The sequence below is a fragment of the Nelumbo nucifera genome, chromosome 1 (assembly GCF_055504915.1).
Source record: "Nelumbo nucifera cultivar China Antique chromosome 1, China Antique-T2T, whole genome shotgun sequence".
Lineage (NCBI taxonomy): Eukaryota > Viridiplantae > Streptophyta > Magnoliopsida > Proteales > Nelumbonaceae > Nelumbo > Nelumbo nucifera.
Window position 1 is genome coordinate 34689919 of NC_142649.1, and position 9674 is coordinate 34699592.

The 9674-nt window shown below is 43.9% G+C and overlaps 1 pseudogene; it reads right to left on the reverse strand.

Moving 5' to 3' along the window:
* Positions 1 to 409: 409 nt before the first annotated feature.
* Positions 410 to 2560, reverse strand: LOC148803109 (uncharacterized; annotated as a pseudogene).
* Positions 2561 to 9674: the final 7114 nt, after the last annotated feature.

The window sequence follows — 9674 nt, forward strand, 5'->3', positions numbered from 1 at the left end:
TCAAATAGTGTTCCCAGGTTTTTAATGCTCCTACAACAGCATAAAATTCTTTATCATAAGTGGACCATTTTTTCCTGGCTTCGCATAGCTTTTCACTGAAGAAGGCAACTGGTCTCTTTTCTTGTGATAACACGGCCCCTATGCCGACTTCACTAGCGTCACACTCAACCTCAAATAATTTGTCAAAGCTTGGCAGTGCTAAGACAGGAGCGGTGCACGACTTCTCTTTGATGAGAGCAAAACTTTACTCTTGTTCTTCTCCCCATTGAAACTTACCCTTTTTCAAACACTCAGTGATAGGGGCTAGAATACTACTAAAGTGTTTGATAAACAGCCTATAGAAAGTTGCTAACCCATGAAAACGCCTTAGGTCTATGACGTTCGTTGGGGTTGGCCACTCCCTAATGGCTCACACATTCTCCTCATCCACCTTAATTCCGTCCTTGCTTATTATGAAACCCAAGAACAACAAACTATCGCTCATAAAAGTACACTTCTTTAGATTAGCATATAGTTTGTTCTCCCTTAATGCACTCAATAACACTCGGATATGTCCTATGTGCTCATTGACAGATTTGCTTGTAAACCAAGATATCATCGAAATATACCACAACAAATTTACCAATGAAAGGGCGTAGTACCTGATTCATCAGTCTCATGAAGGTGCTGGGTGCGTTAGTTAGTCCAAAAGGCATGACTAACCATTCGAACAATCCATCTCTGGTTTTGAAAGTTATTTTCCATTCATCTCCAGGACGGATTCTGATCTGATGGTAACCACTCCTGAGATCGATTTTGGAAAAGACCACAGCCCCATCAAGTTGATCAAGCATGTCATCCAGCCTGGGAATGGAAACTTGTAGCTAATAGTGATTTTTTTGATTGCTCTGCTGTTGACACACATCCTCCAACAACCATCTTTCTTAGGTGTTAATAATGCTAGTACTGCACATGGACTCATGCTGACTTGGATATGACCCTTCCTTAACAATTCTTCTACCTTCTCCCATAAAATCTCGTTCTCTTTAGGGCTTATCCTGTAGTGTGGCAGATTAGGTAGGCTAGCACCAGGAACAAAATCAATGTGATGCTGGATATCTCGCATGGGTGGGAGCTCATTAGGTAACTCGTCAGGAAATACGTCATGAAACTCGTCGAGTAATCCCTGCACTTCCAATAGGATTTTGTTCTCTCCCAATGATTCACTCACGCTTTCTCCCTTTACCACTAGCAAGTGGACCTCGTGGGTATCCTTACATTCTCTTACAAACTCAGAGTGACGATGGGTTATGGTAAGAAAATTTCTTTCTTCTGCCTTTGAAGCCTTGGGTTGGTTCTTTTCTGCCATGGGTAATAGTGTATAGCGCACACTCTCTTTCTCGAGCTGGTATGTGTTCTTCCTACCCAGGTGCTTGGCATCTACATCAAACAGCCAAGGCCTACCAAGCAAAATATGGCAACCATCCATATCCATAATATCACAATAAACCTCATCAGTGTACTTACCAATAGAGAATGGAACCTTGCAGCGTTCCTCCACACATACACCCCTGACTTCCTTGATCCACCCAATCATGTAAGGGTTCGGGTGTTTCTCAGGAAGTAGTTGCAGTCTCTGTACCACATCCCTACAGATAATATTTTCCTGACTACCGCTATCAATAATTAATTCAAATAGCTTACCCTGTACAGTACACCTAGTGCGAAACAGCCGGTGTCATTGTGTGGTATCTTTGCTTCTCTAAGATAGCATTAGCTTCCTCACTACACACGTGTATTCTTCATGCTCTTAGGTACCTTCTTTATCCTCCCCATTGGGTCCACAATATACTTCATCGTCACACACTTCTTCCTCATCCCTCTCCACCATGTTAACTGCCTTTCTTCTGGGGCAGTCACTAGACCTATGCCCCACTTCATTGCACTTGAAACACTTAAAAGGAGCAGGTTTTGCATAGGGATTAATGGCTTTAGGAGGGTTTGTAGTATTACCTCGAGTGTTTCCTCTCGTGGCAGCCTTATTGGCATTGACTAGACTTAGTGGGTGGGAGGGTTATACTCCTTGAGTTGGCTTGCCCTCGTCGATTGCTACCGGCCTGTTGTCGCTCCCACTATACCGTCGATAGTTATCAGCTCGGGTCCTTTCTTGGAACATTAACTCAGCCTTCAAAGCTAAGTTCCTTGCTTCCTGCACACTCAGAACCATCTGGACGCCAATCTTGTCTCGGATAGCAGGTCTCAAACCACTCAGATAACGGGCTGCCTGTTGATTGTCACTTTCTGATAACTGGTTCCATTCAGCCAATCTCAGAAATTCTGAGGTGTACTCGTTCACGCTTCTTGTTCCCTGCGCACACCATTGATATGACTTAAACATATACTGCTCATAATCAGGAGGTAAAAACCTACCTCTTATGAATTGCTTCATTTGCCTCCATGTTCGAATTGGACCTCTTCCTTCTCTGATCTAAGTCTCCCTCATTCGTTCCCACCAGACAGATGCTCCTCCCTTCAATCGAAACGCTACTAATTTCACCCTTCTTTCTTCCGGGATCTCCATGTACTCGAAAAAATGGTCGGCCTCGGTGGTCCAATCTAGAAGGCCCTCTATATCAAGATCTCCACTAAAAGTAGGAATATCCACCTTGAGTTTAAATTCATCATTATTCCGACGGTGATTTAAATTGTCGAGATTTTGCCAATTCCTACCGGTTCTGCCATCACTGGGAATAACTGGAGCTACGCCAAATTCTAGCTCGTCGTCACTATCATCATCAAGATTAGGGTTCCTAGGTATAGGATCGATGATTGGTCTACCGTAGTCATCTCCTCCGGCTTGGTGCAATACATTATCCCTATTCCTTCGACCATCCTCTCGTAACAAAGTCCGTAGTTGTCTAGCGATCTCTGCCAACTGCTACTCAATGTTATGCATGGCTATGCACTACTCTTCAATTGCTCTCCATGAAGGGATGTTAGATCCATCACATGGATGCCCAAAAGGTGCAGAATAGGGTAGGCGAATTTCAAAAATTTCTCTCCCTTCAACTGGGAATCATATTCCCTATTTTAGAAAAATCATATTTTTCAAGGATCAATCTTGAACCATAAACTGAACCAGATTTGAAACGAAACAATGGGAGAGGGATATACCTGATACAGAGAAATAGTATCTCTCAATGGAGGTGTTCACGCCCAAAGAAGATCACCAAAAACTGCTCCCACTAAAGAAGACACAGTGGATGGAGGAGCAGAATCAGCAGGGTCCGTCCCACAAACCAAATTCCTTAGCAAGAATCCAATGGAGGCAGTGAGCACAACTTCCTATCAGCCTTTCAGCAAAGACTGATATCAAGATCCAATCTTGACAACTCCTACAATGTTGGAGAACGAACTGGTAGTATGGCGGTGGCAGGAAGGGATCACAGGGAGAAGGCGCAGTCACACTATGTATTCTTCTCTCTGTAATTCAAGATATAGTATCTCTGGAACTTCTGGATGGTCTTGATGATTCGCCTCCTCCTGTTGTAGGCTTAAAGAGATCAGCTCCTGATCTTATCAGGAGTTTCCTAATTCAGATCATTATCTAAAATTGGACTCTCTTTAAGTGATAAGGATAAGACCCTTATCTTATAAGTAGATTAGATCAGCCTTCTCCTGATCTCATCAGGAGGTTTCCAGATCTGAATTCAGATCTGATCTCTCTGAGTGGATAGGGTAGGACTCTATCCTATCTGTTGATTTAATCCTAGATCCACCCCATCTATTTAACTAATCAAATTAGGCCAGTTCGAAATGGGCATCAGGCCTAATAAGTCTATGTACTCAAAACTGCTTCCAAACTACTGCTCAGTTGGGCTTCTTTGTATGGCGTGGGACCCAAGAATTGATCTACACATCAGCCACATGGGTTCGGCCCAACCTTTGTTACAAGGCCTGGCCAAATACATTGTTGTGGACAGTGCACCCCCTGAAACCCATCACATGGGCTTCTATTAGGCCCAATACTTACATTAAGTGGTCCCTGGGCCAAGCCACCTTATAAAAACCCAGGGACTGTGGGCAGATGCAAGATAAGCCCATCAGGCATTACCCTTACTGGCCTTACACTTAACCTCTCACTCCATAATGATCAAACACTGCCCGACAAGAGAGGACCTCTCCCTCGGCTGCAAGGAACAGTGTTGCACTCTCTGCTTATATGGATCCCGGGAATTAAGACCTTTTGCAAACATTTTAGAAACCGTAATATATTTACTTTTATATTTCATATAAAATATATTTTGCAAAACAAATCTCAACGATTGAAATCGGCTGCCGGCAGTCTTGGTTTCCATCAGTGAGAGTGCATCCCCGATCATTACCTTTGTCCGACAAAGGGGCTGATCCTGTCACTATGATCACCCACTCAGATGAATTCTCGGACTGTCCCAACATACCCAGGTTTTGACCCCCGCTAAGGATCTCATTGATTGGTACATCAAAGACAGCCCAATCCGACACCTAGTGCAGTATCATAATCGAGTCTAGGGGTCGGGTGTAACTTTCCAGTTTTGCCCATCAATCTCCAAGGTCCAGGGCAATGCTGGAAATCTGGTCCAGTTCAAAGATTCAATTAATCCTACACTGTATGTGCCTAGGGTTTCACCCTGGCAACTGAGACAGGCCACCCCAACTGACTTGGTGGCACCACAGTGTCAGCCTTGTCAGGATAGGTCTCCCCAGACCGACCCACTGGCTGTGAACATTCTAAACTAACACGAGTCTCATTAAGTGTCCAGTTTAAGGGTATTACACAGAAACATACCAAGGGAACATGAATCAAATATGTATATTTATTCATTTACAATAAACTCATAAAGTACATCATTCTGATTGAAGCTAAGGGCATACAAAACTGTCTAACAGCTCCCACTTGCACTTAGGTCCAATCAGGTACTAGCCGGAGTCCCATGCTTTCCACGTGTTTCTCAAACACTTTCTGTGATAGTGGCTTTGTCAATGGGTCTGCTACATTTTCCGCTGACGCTACCTTCTAAATCAGGACGTCCCCTCTACCAACAATCTCCCGCAGTACGTGGTACTTCCTCTCGATGTGCTTCGACTTCGAGTGGGCTCGTGGCTCCTTAGCCTCAGCAATGGCTCCATTGTTGTCACACAACAATGGGATGGGTGATGTGCTGGACGGAACAACTCCCAACTCGTGAACGAACTTCTTCATCCACACAGCTTCTTTGGCAGCCTCACTTGCGGCAATGTATTCGGCCTCGGTCGTGGAGTTTGCAGTGGACCCCTGTTTGCTGCTTTTCCAGCAAACAGCACACGATCCTATCGTGAAAACATATCCAGATGTAGACTTTCTATCATCTGGGTCTGACTGGAAATCGGCATCTATAAACCCATGGATCTGTAGTGAGCTACCGTCGAACACCAGACAAAACTCTTTTGTCCTTCGAAGGTACTTAAGTATGTTTTTCACAGCAGTCCAATGCTCCTGCCCTGGGTTGGCCTAAAATCTGCTTACTACACTCACTGCTTGAGCAATGTCAGGACGAGTGCACAGCATGGCATACATGATGCTCCCTACGGTAGAGGCATAGGGAACGTCTTTCATGCCATCAATCTCCTCAGAAGTCTTGGGAGACATCTTCTTGGAGAGAATGACTCCGTGCCTGAAAGGAACATTTCCTTTCTTGGAGTTTTCCATGCTGTATCTTTTGACTATTTTGTCAATATAAGCAGATTGGGATAATCCAATTATCCGCTTCGATCTATCTCTATAGAGTCGAAGACCCAGTATATAGGAGGCTTCTCCAAGATCTTTCATGGAGAATTGCTGCGAAAGCCATACTTTCACTGTAGTTAACATTCCTACATCATTCCCAATGAGTAGAATGTCATCTACATATAGAACCAAGAAGGTAACCATATCTCCACTGAACTTCCTGTAGACACAGGGTTCATCCGGATTCTGCTTGAAGTCAAACGATTCGACAGCAGAGTCAAAACGGATGTTCCAACTTCTAGAAGTTTGCTTAAGTCCATAAATGGATCTAGTTAGTTTACATACCTTGTTTTCCTGACCTGCAGCAATGAAGCCTTGTGGCTGCTGCATATAGATATCTTCAGTAAGATCTCCATTCAGGAATGCAATTTTGACATCCTTCTGCCAAATTTCATAGTCATGGTATGCTGCTACAGCTACCAGGATCCTAATGGATTTAAGCATGGCCACAGGCGAAAAGGTTTCCTCATAATCGATGCCTTCTTTCTGAGTGTACCCTTTCGCCACTAGACGAGCCTTGAAGGTCTCAATCCTGCCATCGGGGCCCTTCTTCCTCTTGTAAATCCATTTGCAACCGATTGCTTTTACCCCGGAGGGTGGATCTACTAGAGTCCAGACTCCATTGGCCTCCATTGAGTCCATCTCTGCTCTCATGGCCTCCACCCACTTCTGGGAATCTATGTCCAACATAGCTTCCGTGTAAGTCACGGGATCCTCCTCACTAGTCAAGGTTTCCACCAGGTAACTATCCTGATCATAACCATAACGGACTGGTGGCCTGGATGCCCAAGTGGATCTTCTAAGTTGGTCACTACCTGGAACTTGTGGGACATCTCCCACTGCTCTTGAGCTCTCCTCATTAAGAACAACTTCCTGACGATGGGTGTCCAGGATATAGTCGGTTTCTAAGAATTGTGCATTTCAACTGCAGAACACTTTCTGCTCACTTGGGTCATAGAAAAGGTAACCTATAGGGCCTTTTGGGTAGCCTACAAATAGGCAACGGCTGGTCTTAGATTCCAACTTGTCTGCACTCGTTCTTTTAACGTGTGCTGGACAATCCCAAATCTTCAAGTGTCTGACACTTGGTTTCTTTCTGGTCCAAAGTTCATATGGAGTATTCGGAACCGATTTGGTTGGAACCCGATTCAGCACGTAAATCGCAGTCTCTAATGCGTAACCCCAAAAGGATGTGGGTAACTCTAAGTGTATGAGAAGCGACCGGACCATATCTAATAAGGTCCTATTCCTCCTCTCTGAAACACTGTTAAGTTGTGGTGTAGCAGGAGGAGCCAACTGTGATAATATCCCATTGTCCTTTAAGTAGTCCCTGAATTCGTCAGAGAGATACTCGCCACCTCGATCTGATCGAAGGGCTTTAATTTCACTCCCTAACTATTTTTCGACCTCTTGTCTGAACTCTTTGAACTTTTCAAAGGATTCAGACTTGTGTCTCATTAGGTACACGTAAAGGTGATGAAATACATGTGTTGATTGCGTGTCCTAACACTCAAGGGATCATATACATCACTATGTATAAGGTCAAATGTGCCTGTACATCTTTCAGGCTTACCGTTAAATGGCCATTTCATCATCTTACCTTGTAGGCAAGGCTCACAAGTGGGAAGATCTTCTACAGTTAGAAAATCCAAAAGACCATCCTTTACTAGCCTTGTGATTCGGTGAACACCGATATGGCCAAGTCGGTAATGCCACAGGCACGTGGGATTAATTGTATCACGGACTCTTTTCTTGGGGATTTCAATTGATGTACTTTCGGTTATGTTAGTTTCTAGAGAAGGATGTAGAACATAGAGACCGTTCTCTAGTTCCCCGTATGCGATGAATTTGTTGATTCTTTTAATAGTAATCGTATTTCTAAAGAAGACAGAATAACCATCCGCACACAGTTTTGAAACAGAAATCAAATTTCTTCTTAAATTTTGTACATAAAGACAATCTTTGAGTACAATTGTTCCTTCTCTAAAAATTAACTCCACGGTTCCTATGGTCGCGACTGCAACACTTGCAGAAGTCCCCAAGTAGAGTGTAACTCCTCCCTCACTCAGCCTTCTGCTTACCATGAACCCCTGTAGTGAGTTACACGCATGAGTTAAAGCCCCGAAGTCAATACACCAAGACGCAGAAGCTACCAATAAACTGGTTTCTAGAACACAAGATTCAAAATTACCTTTCTTGGATTCCAGGTAGGTAGGACAGTTCATTTTCTAGTGGCCGGTCTTCTTGCAGAAGTGACAGGCATCTGATGCTTTGTCTTTTTCTACTTCTTACCCTTAGTGGCTTTCTTCTGAGGCTTCTTTGCCTTCTTCTTTCTCTTGCCTATCTTGCTACCTTCAACAAGCATAGCTACAGGCTCATCCTTTCTAATCAATTCTTCCGCTCGTTACAACATGTTGCTGAGCTCTTCTAATCAATTCTTCCGCTCGTTAAGGATGGCATCTATCTGGGTTGCAAGATCCAGTCCGGATCCAAGAGCTTCAAGCTCATTGATGTAGCCCATCATCCGAAGACAATGGTCGTAAACTTGTTGCCCTTTCGACAATTGAGCGGTCATGAACTGTTTCAAGACCTTTTGGCGAGTAAAATGATTCTGCTCTTCATACATTGTTCTCAAACTATCCAATATGTCCTTGGCGAGCTCGATTTGATCGAACTGCCTCTATATCGGATTGTCTAATGAGGCAATGATGTAACACCAGGCAAGGGAGTTTTTCTCCTCCCAGTCCTAGTAGTCTCTCCTCCAGGCCTCAGAAGCCCTATCACCCGGACGCTCCGGGGCAGGATTTTTTGCCACTTTGTCTAACTTTTCGGAAGTTAGGACCAGCATAAGGTTTCTATACCAGTCGGCATAGTTCGGGCCCTTCAGCTTGTTGTCATCAAGAAGCTTTGCAAATTGTCCTTTTGCCATTTTCTGATAAAAGAGCAAACATCAGTCCACAACCTAATTTGATTCATGTTCATTACATAGATATGGATTTTAATCTATGTTCCGTTCCCATTTATTCATCTCTGAGATTTCTCTCCCATCTCAGCGACGGAGACTACGAGTTGTCTCTGAAAATGTAGGAAATCACATAGGGTGCTTGGAGCCAACTGTTTCAGCTACATAACCCCACCACCTTTCTGTGAAGGATCATATCCACTCATCATATGAGCTTTTCCTTTTGGCCTCTGTCAGACAAGGTTTAGAGCCGTTTTCATGTAAACCTTTATGTCTAGTGAGTGCTTACCCATCATATTTGTGAACGCCAAGGTACTGTGAGAGAGTTCCCATTTTTTGGTGAAGCCCCTCCCACATCGGTCTATGATGCCCGTATCATCTTATGAAACACTCAGACAAGCCCAACAGCAAATGGATAGCCCATTTTCTGGTGCATTTCCTCATTACTGAAGGACCCATCCTCATGCTAATGATGGAAGGCCTTTAGAGAGTTCATCATATGAATCTCCCTATCATGCACTCATATTAGTTGGAGGGAACAGTAATTACGCCCTAGTTTGATCTAGGTCAAACCAAAGTGGCTCCCACTGACTTTCATAAAGCCAGATTTTGGTGGGCCCAAATCGGCTAGGGTTCCGCAAGAGTCCTCTCCAGGAGGTGTGGGGCCCACCACTGAGGGAGGTCATCCAATGACTAAAAGGGACACCATGGCAATGATGTGCATTCAGCCATGGTGTGTGCAAGAGCCACTATCAAAACTGCATGGACCAAATTATTATGGTTCATGCTCGAAGCACATCACACATCCATACATCACATGCAAAGATAAATTGATCCAATTAATTAAATATCTGTAAAGCTCATTTTTAATCCATAATATTAACCATTAATATTATCTAGGTATATGGGCTAACTTAGGGTTGATCA